Consider the following 13,129-nt stretch of genomic DNA (forward strand, 5'->3'; position numbering starts at 1 on the left):
CAAAAGGTACAAATTTCAGATCTAAAATGTCATGAGTTACAAAATAAATCTCTAAAAGTTGTTTAAATACTAAACTAGTAACCTAGGTTTACAGAAAATGAGTAAACTATGATAGATAGTGCAGAAATCTACTTCTGGGGCCCACTTGGTGTGTGCTGGGGCTGAGACTAAAGCTTCTCACGTGCCTGGGCTATTTTGGGCGTTCAACGCCAGGTTGTAACCTGTTTCTGGCATTGAACTCCAACTTGTAACCTGTTTCTGGCGCTAGACGCCAGACTGCAACATGGAACTGGCGTTGAACGCCAGTTTACGTCGTCTATCCTTGAGCAAAGTATGGATTATTATATATTGCTGGAAAGCCCTGGATGACTACTTTCCAACGCAATTGGAAGCGCGCCAATTAGACTTTTATAGCTCCAGAAAATCCATTCCGAGTGCAGAGAGGTCAGAATCCAACAACATCAGCAATCCTTTTTCAGCCCGAATAAGATTTTTGCTCAGCTCCCTCAATTTCAGCCAGAAAATACCTGAAATTACAGAAAAGCACACAAACTCATAGTAAATTCCAGAAATATGAATTTTTCCTAGAAACTAATGAAAATATACTAAAAACTTAACTAAAACATCCTAAAAACTACATGAAATTAACCCCAAAAAGCGTATAAAATATCCGCTCATCATGCCCTTGTATGGTCACGTATTGGGCCGCCTCCCTCCTCAATGCTTTGGCCGCCTTCTGGTCGTCAGGGAGCTTGCTATTTTCTAAGAAATCGGTTATCGGGTCCATCCAGGAGGGGTTTGTCTTTGTCAAATGGAGGGTGACTGCTGGTTCCTTTACCAAGCCCTAGATCAGAGACCGGTTGTCCGCCCCCGGTTTTGTGCTCGCTAACTTAGACAGGAGGTCCACCTGTGTGTTCCTTTCTCTCGGAACGTGTTGGATCGCGACCTCCTCAAATTGTTTGCTCAACTCTTTAACCCTCTCCAGATACTTTTGTAACAGGGAGTCTCTAGCCTAGTAGGTCCCATTAACTTGTGAAGTTACTTCTATCAAGAAATCGGCCATGGCCTGTGCCTTAATTGCGTGCCTAAGCTCATATTGCAAGTCGTATTGGGATAACTTGATGACCCAAGTCATCATTCTCCCCGCCAGGTCGGGTTTCTGGAGTATCTAGCGGATTCCCTGGTCCATCCTCACGACTACCTGATGACCTTGGAAGTACTGTCATAATCTACCGGAAGAGGTTAGGAGTGCAAGTGCCAACTTCTCTAATTTGTTGTATCTCAGCTCTGCCCCTTGCAGTGATTTACTCACGAAGTAGACTGATTGTTGAACCTTCCCTTCCTCCCGTACCAAAATCGCTGCCATCGCTTCGTCCGTTATGGCTAGGTACAGGTAGAGCGGTTCTCCGACTTTGGGTTTCCCGAGGACAGGTGATGTTGTGAGGATCTCTTTGAAATGCTTAAATGCTTTCTCACACGCCGGGGTCCATTCAAACGCTATCCCATTTTTCATAAGGTTGAAAAATGGTAGCGCCCTAGCAGCCGACGCCCCAAGAAAACGGGATAAGGCGGTGAGTCTTCCTGACAATCTCTGAACATCCTTGACACAACCCGGGCTCTTCATTTGGAGTACTGCTTGACACTTTTCAGGGTTGGCCTCCACCCCTCTTTGGGTTATCATGAACCCCAGGAACTTTCCTGCTTCCATGGCAAAGGCACACTTGAGTGGGTTGAGCCTCATACCGTGTTGCCGGAGGGAAGCGAACACATTTCCCAGGTCGCTTATGAGGTCCTCAGGCCGTGTGGTCTTTGTAAGGATGTCATTCACATACACCTCCACCGTTTTACCTATGAGGTCACTGAATATCTTGTTCATTAGCCTTTGGTAGGTGACCCCGGTGTTCTTCAGGCTGAACGGAATTACCTTGTAGCAATATATCCCTCCCAGCGTTATGAACGTTGTTTTCTCTTCGTCAGGCCAGTGCATCTGTATCTGATTGTAGCCATAATAAGCATCGATAAAGCTCAGGTACCGATATCCCGCCGCTGCGTCGACGAGGGCATCAATGTTGGGTAGGGGGTAGCAGTCCTTGGGGCATGCTTTGTTGAGATCGGAGTAATCCACACACATCCTCCATTTCCCATTGTGCTTTTTCACTAGAACTACATTCGACAGCCATGTCGAGTAGTCAAGTTCTCGAATAAATCCCGCTTCGAGGAGGCTGGCCGTCTGCCTGGGCACCTCCTCCGCTCTTTCTTGTGACATCTTCCTTCTCTGAGCCACTGGTTTGGCCTCCGCCCTGACGGCCAAGTGGTGTGACATGAGTTGGGGGTCTATCCCCGGCATGTTGGCTGGCGTCCAAGCAAACAGGTTGTCGTTAGCCCTGATCATTTCCATTAGGGGTTCCTTCAGGTCGTGTGGTAGGTTTCTGTTCACGAAGGTGAACTTCTCCTCTGTGTCACCGACTCTGAATTTCTCTAAGTTCCCTTCCGGCTCGGGTCTGGGTTTGTCTTCGATTCTAGCGTCTAGGTCGGCAAGGAACACTCCGGATGCTTCCTTGGACTTCTTCCTTAAAGAGAGACTGGCATTGTTGCAGGCGACTGCCGTTTCCAAATCTCCTTTTATGGATCCCACGGATCCGTCATCAGCCACGAACTTCATTACCAGCATCTTTGTACTGATCACTACCCCAAGGTCGTTGATGGTCTTCCTCCCTAGGATGACGTTGTAAGTTGTGGAATCGCGCAGAACCACGAACTCAGCCATTACCGATCTTCGCCCCGTCCTAGTCCTACTAATATCAGCAGGGAGATTATCCCATCTGGCTTGATGAAAAGTAGTCGCCTAATCCTACAACATCGTGCCAGTGGGTCTTTAAGTCGGCGTTTCGTAGACCCAAGGCATCGAACACATTGCGAAACATGATATTCGAGTCAGCCCCGGTGTCTATGAGGATGCGCTTGATGAGGCCGGTTCCCACTCTTGCCGTGATGACCATGGGAGGGCTTTCCGCGACTTCGTCAAACCATTGGTCCTCCGGACCGAATGAGATGGGTGGTGACTTCGACCTCTTGGGGTTTTGTGCCGAAGATAAGGAAACCGCCAGGACTTTGGCATCTTTCTTGTGTGCCGACTTTGCCCTTGGAAGCGTGTCTCTTGCTGTTACCACGTTCACTATGGTGAGGCCTTGTTCGTTGTCGTCCTGGTCGTGACGTCACTTTACAGCGTGGGTCTTGTCCTCTCCCTTGCGGTCGCAATCTCATCTTCTCGGCTCCCTGATGAGGTGGGAAAATTCGGCCAGTTTTCTGTCCCGGATCGCTTGTTCTAGTGCATCCTTGAGGTCGAAGCAGTCCTGTGTCTTATGCCTATAGCCCTTATGATAATCACAATAGAGCCTCTTGTTCCCCCCGGTTCGGTCCTTCAGAGGTCGAGGCTTTGACAAAATTTACTTCTCAGCTATCTATTGATAAACTTCTATGATGGGGGCAGTGACGGGGGTGTAATTGGTGAATTTTCTGACTCGAGGGAACAGCCTGGGTGTCTTGCCCGGACCGCCGTCTCTGGCATGCTCCTTTTGTCTATCCCCGCTGCCATGTTTCCTAGGTTGATTGTAGGGGGGCTGCCGCTTGTTGGCAGCCACGACTTAACTAACTTCTTCATCGTTGATATACTCCCTGGCTACGCTTTGGATCTCCTGCATCGTCCACACCGGCTTCGTGGTGAGATGCTTTCTGAAGTCCTCATTTAGAAGTCCGTTCGTCAGACACAAACTAGCTACCGAATCGGTTAGCCCGTCGATCTCCAGGCATTCGTCATTGAACCGGTCAAGATATTTTCTGGTCGGCTCGCCGGACCTCTGCGTCACCCCGAGCAGATTGATCGGGTGCTTTGCCTTTGCTATTCTGGTAGTAAATTGGGCTAGGAAGGCGTGGCTAATATCCGAAAACCTGGCCACCGAGCCCTGCGGGAGGCTGTTAAACCACCGTATTGCAGGTCCCGCGAGGGTGACTGGGAAAGTGCGACACCTTACCTCGTCACCCACTCCTTCCAGGTTCATTCTGGTCTCGAAGGCCGTAAAATGTTCTTGTGGGTCTTGTGTTCCGTCGTACCTCATGTCTGTCGGCTTGTCAAAGTGCTTTGGCAGCCAGACCTCGAGGATGGAATGATGGATTGGGTTGCGCCCATTATCACGGGTTTTCGCGCTCTCCTTGGTCTTCCTTCGCCGTCTTCCCTGCGGCCGTCCTCCCGGTCACGTCTCCTTTCTCGTCTGGTGTATATGATGGGGTCGCGGCATCTTCTTGGGCGTCCATCCTCCCGGGCACTCTCGGGTTCAGATTGTGGGCTCGGCGTCCGCCGGGAGTGACTTCTCGGAGGAGACTGGGAGTAGCTTGATTCGGGAGTGCGTCGATGATGTTCCTGATCTGCCAACTGGCGTTCTAGGTTCTGCATCCTATGACGCAGTTCCTGCATTATCCTGGCGCTGTTGTCGCCTGTTCCCTCGAAGGGGCGTCCTTCTTGAGATCGCGAGGTTCGTCGTGGAGGGGACCTCGTGCGCTCCCGGGAGGAAGCCACGAAGGCTTCCCCTCTGCGCTCGGCCTCGTGGCCTGTTCCTCCTGGGCCCAGCACAACGTCCATTCAGGCGTCCCCACAGCCGGCGCCAAATGTACAGTAGGTCGGGTACCGGACGGTTCAGGTTGGTACTTCGGTTGGTGAGAGGGGGAATCGCCTGGTTCTGGGTCGCTGGGCTGAAGGGGGTGCAGCCGACGTCCCGAGCTCTTCGTGTGGAGAATGGGGGGTGTCACCTGCAAGGACACTCCGACGCTCTAGTCAGTCAAGTGTGCAGGCGAAAGGTGAGAGAATGGTATGTGACGTACCTTGGGGGAGGGGTAGGACCCTCCCCATATATACTGTGTCAGAGGCGAGTCCCACAAGGGCAGAGCCCACCTTCCTCGAAGCTTCCTTATACAGCTGTAGTGGATAGCTGTCTAGGACTCGTGTCCGGGTCGTTACTTGAACGCCTTGCACCCGACCGTTAGAGTCGGGTGGTTCGTGGGTCGGGTCGGCCCATGTGATGTTTGGGCCAGGCCGTAACATATTTTATATTAATAATTTAAATTTAAATTAGAATTTATAACTTAAAATTCAAAATTTAATATATAAATTGTTTTGTTTTTTATTTTTAATAACAAATTAAATTTTAGAGAGTTGTACGCTCTTTATTTTGTCTGAATCATGTTAATAATTCACCCACAAATATTAAAAAAAGAAAGACTAAGGCTGCTATGCACATTAGTGCAAGTGTGCAAGTGGCGATATCTGCAACTGTATAGTAACTGTATCCGTAATTAAAAAGTTTATTCGGAGTAAAAATTAGATTAATATATAGCAACAATCAAATTATGTATACACTAAAATAAATTATTAAAATTAATTATTAATATAAAATAAATATTAAAAGTAAATTCAATAATACATATATTTTATATATAAATATATAATGACTGATTTTAATTTATAGTATTTTGGATATAGTAGAGCTAGAGTGGATATCGAGTGCTGAAGAAGTAAAGACTGCAGTGTGAGATTGTGAGTCATCAAAAGCATCAGGAAGCGATGGGTATAACATGAATTTTATCAAGAAATGTTGGACAGAAGTTGGGAGGAAATTTACGGAAGTAGTGTTGGGATTCTTCCAAACAGTTGTGCTGCCAAGGGGCTCGAACGTCACCTGGGTGGCATTGGTACCGAAATTCATTGGAGCTATAGAAATTAAAGACCTTAGGCCAATTAGTATGGTAGACTGTGTATACAAGGTCATATCTAAGGTGCTGGTCCGGAAGATGAGGCATGTGATGCCAGGACTAGTGGGCGAGACTCAGAGTGCTTTTGTACAGGGAAGGAAAATCCATAATGGGGCTTTGATAGCTTGCGAAACTGTACATTGGTTGAAGTCAAGATAAAGGAGCTCAGCAATAATTAAACTGAATTTCCAAAAAGCGTATGATAGAGTCAGATGGAGTTTTTTGGATATAGTGCTGCAGAAGATGGGCTTTGGGCATAGGTGGCGGGAGTGGATTAAGGAGTGTGTATGTTCTGTGTCTATGTCAGTTCTTGTTAATGGAACCGCTACTGAACCTTTCAAAATGAAGAGGGGTCTACGACAAGGAGATCCTCTGTCTCCCTTTCTGTTTGTCCTAGTTGTTGATGTTCTTCGTAGGATGATTGGAGAGGCGATGAGGAATGGGCGCATATGTCCACTATTGGTTGGACGATATCACATTGAATTATCGCATCTACAGTTTACAGACGACACTATTCTCTTTTGCCCTCCAGAGGAAGAGACCATACGGAATTACAAGCTTCTTCTTCGCTGCTTCGAACTGATGTCTGGGTTGAGCATTAATTTCGAGAAGTCCAGCTTCATTCCGGTTAATTGTAAACAGAGTTGGGTGCGGATGATGTGTCGCCTGTTGGGATGTAAGGAGGCCTCCCTCCCTGTTCGGTATCTTGGCATCTCTTTGGGAGCGAACTCGCGGCTAATGAAGACATGGAAACCAGTGATTGATAAGGTGGAAGAAAAGCTTAGTCTGTGGAAAGCCAAGACTCTCAATATAGCGGGTAAGCTGATTCTCATAAAATCTATTCTTAACAGCTTGCCTATATACTATCTAAGCTTGTACAAGTTGCCTAGGGCTGTAGCGGAGAAGTTGATAGCCTTACAAAGATGGTTCTTGTGGAGTAAAGAGGACGGGAGGACCGGTATGCCACTTGTGAGATGGGAGGTAGTGATGGCTCCGAAAAAGGCGGGTGGGTTGGGAGTGGGTGATGCCATGCTGCGAAATACGGCAATTCTGTTTAAGTGGTGGTGGTGGTTTACGAAAGAGGACTGCCTCTTATGGAAGAAAGTAGTGTGTTCTTGTAATAGCATGAGTCCTGCTGAGATGCTGCATGGGCAACCTGTGCCTCAAAGAGGGGGCCCTGGAAGGATATATGTCAGCTTCGGATAAGGGAACCACAGATAAGGGAGAAGATGATCAGAGGATTGGCAATGGACGTAGGGAATGGCAGAACAACCCGATTTTGGGAAGATGTCTGGATACCTGGTGGGGTCTTGAAGGAGATGTTCCCAAGACTATTCTCGGTCTCAAACCTTAAAGGATCGATTATTGAAGACTGTGGGTTTTGGGATGGATTAGAGTGGATATGAAGCTTCTAGTGGAGGAGATAGCTATTTCAATGGGAGCTGGAGCTTTTGAACAAACTCCATGAGATCTTACTGACATTAAAGCTAACGTCTGAGAGGGAGGATAGGGTCGTCTGAAATTTTGATAGATTTGGCATTTTCTCAACTAAATCCTTTGTGCAGGTGATGCAAGAAGCGGTCCTCCCGGAGGAAATAACGAGCTATAGCTTTACTAGTGCTGTTTGGCGAGGCTTCGTCCCGCCCAGGGTTGAACTGTTCACTTGGTTTGTGTTGATTGAGAGGGTGAATACTAAAGAATGTCTATCCGGACTAGGTGTTATTGGTCAGCGTGATAATTTGTGTGCTTTATGCAGTAAGGCTATTGAGTCCGCTTTTCATCTGTTTGTTGGGTGCGAGATCACTTAGCAAGTGTGGAGCGCGTGGCTGTTCGCCCTTGGAAGGTCATGGACCATACCAGGTACACTGAATCAACACTTTGAGAGTTGGACGCATGCGGCACAGAGAAAGAGTGAGAGAAAAAGGTGGTTGGTTGGATTCTTTACTGTCATTTGGGCAGTTTGGCTAGAGAGGAATGATCGAGTATTCAATAATCATGGCTTAGGAGTCGTGGAAATAATCAACAAGTCCTTCATGTTCTCTGATGAGTGGCTTGGTAGTGCTCTCTTTGGTTGTTGATGACAATGCCGAAGATGACGAGGAGTTGATACCACTATTGAGATTGTTAGTCATGTTTGAAATTTGATTTTTACTTCTGTTCTTGACTCTAGTTGCTCCACTGTACTGTGTTGAGCGCGTTTTAATTCAAAAAAAAAAAGTATTTTGGATATAGTAAAACCATTTCAGTTATCATCATCTTAGAACGTTAGAGATGTGCAGTCATTGCAAAGAGTGACTGTATTTGAATCATTTCCGCTATATATACATGCTCTATCCTTAACCTAAATTGTTGGTGCGAGATATATGGAGACTACTATATACTACTATTAGTGATGGTTTGTTGGATATTTATCAAGATGTTACACAACACATAATCAAGAGGCCAAGTTTGAACCGACACATGATGAATGATGATGAGAGATTAAATACGTATTTTAGTCTCTAAATTCACATCATTATTTAATTTGGTCTTTGAAATTTAAAATTATTTATACTAGTCTTATAAATTAAATCCGGATACTAATATGGTCTTTCAATTTTTTTCGGCGATAACTAGATAAACGGGATGCTGAAATAGTATCCTCTCTACCACACTAAATAATGAGTAAATGATGTCGTTTATCCTTGATGCTTAAACAAGTTAGAAATAAAGAATTGTAAAGGTAGAGAAAAAGAATACTTTATTTTGGATCTTCATCGTTTCTTCTCCCTTTATATATAAAGCAACAACATTTATGACTTATTTGGATACCAAGAATAAATGACGTCGTTTACTCATCATCTAACGTGGCAGGAAGGGTGTCATCTCAGCGTTCTGTTTGTCTAGTTATCACCAAAAAGAGTTGAAAAATTATATTGGTGTCCAATCTTAAATCTGAAAGACTAATATAAATAATTTTAAATTTTAAAAATTAAAATGAATAATCGCATGAATTTCAGGATCAAAATAGAAATTTAGTCGATTATGGGAACAAGATGTTTTTCCCGTCACCACTCAACAATCAAATGGGAGCATGGAACTAATAAGGTGCAATAGTATTACACAGATAAACACGGTACGATAAGAAAAAGATAATATAAAGTGATACATATATATTGGAATCTCAGACATTTTTGTTCTCCAATAACATTCAAATATAACATTATTGTTCAGACAATACGTGATGGTACGTAGCATATTTTTAAGTAAAGCTACTAACCACTAATCTCCTGTAGAGGTTAAGAATCGCCCACCGTACCCCCTTTATATCCTCAATATCTATCTAAAAGTTGGATGTTTATATGAAAATCTAACTTGACCTAATAATTAAAACAAGAGTTAAATATATTATATATATATGGCTTATTTGTTATTAATTAGTAGCAGTAAAAGTTTAGATGTGAACATGAGGATATGAAAAAAATTATTTTATAGTTAATCATTATATATTATTTCAACATCTGAAAGATTTTAATTTCAAAAAAAATAATTATCAAATTAAGAAAGGATAATTTATAATCTAAAAGATAACAAAAGTTTGACAAATTTCACAAAATATCTCTTGAAAGAAGATAAAGTTCAACAAATTTTATATATCAAGTCATACAACTTTAACAAAATTGGCGAAAATTATCAAATTTTTATACCATTTAAGGACTCATTGGTGACTTTATTTATTTACTTTTCATTTTAGAACAATCTTGCTTGAGATTTTTAAAATCTTTTTAAGTGTGAAAAAGGTAATTTATCCAATAACTTATTATCATCATTTGTGCATTGGCCCTATTCAGAAAAAGTGTCTACAGTTTGTCCTTCATTCACCAGAGGTTCTACAGTGTGATTTGAATGAACTAGCTAGATATGATATCAAGATATATGGCCAGAAATAACTTTTTCCTGCTTTGTACCAATAAACGTTCCAACCAGTTAAATATAGGGCTAATCCGTTAAAAAAAAAAAAAATCCACAAAACATGTAATTCTTACTTATTTTTTCACTCTTAATGAGAGTACCATGCGTATCACTGTCACCCTTAAATATAGATGAGTCCTATGATGTCTTTGTAACTTATTTATTAAAATAAAAAATAAAATATTTAAAGTAAAAAGTAAATTATATAAAATTTATTAAATATTATTTATTTACTCTTTTTAATAATTTAAGTACAATGTGATAGGCATTATAGCATTCACCTTAAATATATTATAGTTATTCTAAAATTTTTAAGGCAGGTTGAAACCAAATCATAGATTCTATTTTTTTAGTTGTCATGTTTTAATTTGATAGACTAAAAACTAATTTATCACAGATCTAAACTCTATTTAAGAGTCTACCATTAGTTAATGAATTACTGCATATACAACACAAAATTTAAATCTCTAATACTTATTTAAACAGATGAGTGAGCTGATTATTCGACAAACTCAAATTGGTTAAATCAGATTATAGATTATTGATTTCAAATTTGCTAGTAATTAATCGAGATGCATGACATCCATATTCACTTGGCATTAACTATGATGAGTAGAAGTAATTAAGTGGTGTACAATGATCCTGGTGTAGATAGAAGATAGAAGCTATATTTGATGGCCGTTAAACCAATTTGGCTATTGGATGCAAACTTGTTAATTGTTATATAATACTAGTCAAGTTCTTAGAGAAACGATTATTAGAGGTCCTCTTTTTTCTAAGGCAGGCTTAACAACCATTCTGCATAATCAACACATACACCTTTCTTTGATGAAATTTATTTTGATTTATTGTGTTGAAATCTAATAATTAAATATACCCACTTGCAACCAACACAGTAGTACTTTAGAAGTGGTAAGGTATAGTTGAAAATCTAGGTCATAGATGACTCATCATCATGCTATCGTATTCATCTTTGCATGGCCATTTGCCTTTGTTGGTTGAGGTTATACTATATATGAAATACGTGTAGCATATGAACAATATAATTGCAATGAAGACCTTGCAAAGATTCCAACCTTGTGTAGACCAATTAATATAATTAAGTGATGATAATTCTAGTAAGACTCTAGCACGCTGACTTATCTAGTTAATTAGTGACTAAAACTTATTAGCTTGGAGCTGTCAAAGCAAACAACCAATTAAAGGTGATCACATTTGTCTTGAGTAACAAAATTGTCGTCATTAAAACTTAGAAATGGAAAAAATTACTTTAATTTAAGATAAGGATAAAATAATATAACTCTATCTTATATCTTATGTGTTAGATCTCGTTGTTAATTATACATTTTTATGTTTTCTTTCTTTCTATCGTGAGATATTTACCAAACTAGCAAAGAGTATAGAAGAATGAAGTCTAAGCATTTTAGTAATAGAATTAGAAGGATAGGAGTACCATGCACTCGTTAAGAAGTTGAATCTCACTGTGGAGACAATGAGAAATTTTGACAATATGTATAATGGGCTAATTATTTAATTCAATAGAGATAAATAATAAAAATCTCTCCATAGATTATCCTAAATTCAAAAATTTTCATTCAGTTATTTTACATTAAATTTTAAATTTTAAATTCCTCAGTTTTAAATTTTAAATTTTTAAAAAAATCCAATTAATTATTTCAAAAAAAATAATCATCCAAAATTCTAATTTACCAAATCATTTCACTCCAATATCCTCTTCTTTTTTTAACCGACGGCCATCCCATCACTTTCGCTACTTGGTTTGCTACACACCACTCGCCCTTAGTAAAAATAACCATCCACATAAGAATAAAAATAATCATCCATTTACCTAATGAATTGAACATCCAACATATTTTAATTATATATAACTAAACTCAATCCAGTCAAAACAATAATCTGCGTAAAAATTAAAATAACCATCCGCATACCTACTAAAATGACAATTTTAAATTTACCATTAAAATAGAAGAAGAAGGAGATGAATAAATAGGAGAAGCAACCATGATCATCCAACAATTTAATTTTTATTAAAAAAAAGAAAAAAATATATAATTTGTCACGTGAATTTTATGATTTGATTTAACCATAAAAAAAAAAAAAAAAAAACTTGAACAGATGAGGAGAAGACGATGACAGTAGATGTGAGGGAGCGTCCAATGATCCTGCCTTCAACTGGCTGACAAAGGAGGCAGGAGCCAGGCAGACGCGCATACCGTGCAGGTTACAGCGTGGAGACAGGCTGGCGAATGAGGTTGGATGCTGCAGTTCTGATCGGCGTTGATGAAGGGTTCAGGTCACGCGGCACCGCGGTGGTGGATGTTGAACAGCGACCGTACACCGGTCTGGCGATGAGAGAGGATGAGAGAGGATGAAGAGGGAGAGAGAATAAGGAAGACCAGTTGGAGGTGTTCGTAACTATTTGGAGGTATTCGTAACTATTTGGAATCCTTATTTACTTTGTATTTAAAATTGGAAATAATTTTATAATTAATTAATTTAATTATCATTTAATATTAATTTAAAAAATATTTTTATTATACACATTATAAACTAATTACATTGGCTCCTCATACTTTCTCCAACAAATTTTAATAAGTAATAATTAAGGACTTTGAGTGAATAAGAATAACGTGTTCAAGTGTTCAATTCATATAGCTGTAAGATTCTAAATAAACCTTATAATTAATAGGCTTGTATACAAAATAATATATCTACGTAAAAAAATAGTTATTAAATTAATTATTATGTATTTATATATATTTATATGTATTATTTTATACATTCTGAATATATATTTTTAATAGTCTGCGCATAAAATATGCTCAAGTTTAGATGAACTTAGTTAACTAAAATGATTGGATGTCGAGTAATTTTGTATTTTTAATTTTAGTATATGCTTTATATGAGTAATTAATTGTTTATGTAGATGTAATAAATATGATTGTATAATTATATTTGTTTATTACAATTTATAGTTCAATCAGTGAATCAAATATTTTTCAACCAATATTAACTTTTTTAAAATTATTTTTTAATTCTAAATTTTGAATTTTAATATTAATTTTTAAACTTTAAATTTTAAATATTAAACACTAAAATATCCAAAAAGTGAAAAAATAGTAATTTTATAATAAAAAATTGATTAATATTAATTAATTAAAAGTTAATTCTCTAATTGTATTAGGAAATTACTACGTTATTAGTACCTTTATATATATATATGTAATTGAGAAATTGTCAAGTGACTTATAAATTAAAACTAAAATTTTTTAAAAGATTTAAAATATTGATTAGATAAAAAATACTGATATTTTGATAAAAAAAAAAAAGGCTAAAACAATAAATTATATCATTT

Source organism: Arachis ipaensis, chromosome B5, assembly GCF_059453495.1.
Source record: "Arachis ipaensis isolate K30076 ecotype BB chromosome B5, ASM5945349v1, whole genome shotgun sequence".
Taxonomy (NCBI): domain Eukaryota; kingdom Viridiplantae; phylum Streptophyta; class Magnoliopsida; order Fabales; family Fabaceae; genus Arachis; species Arachis ipaensis.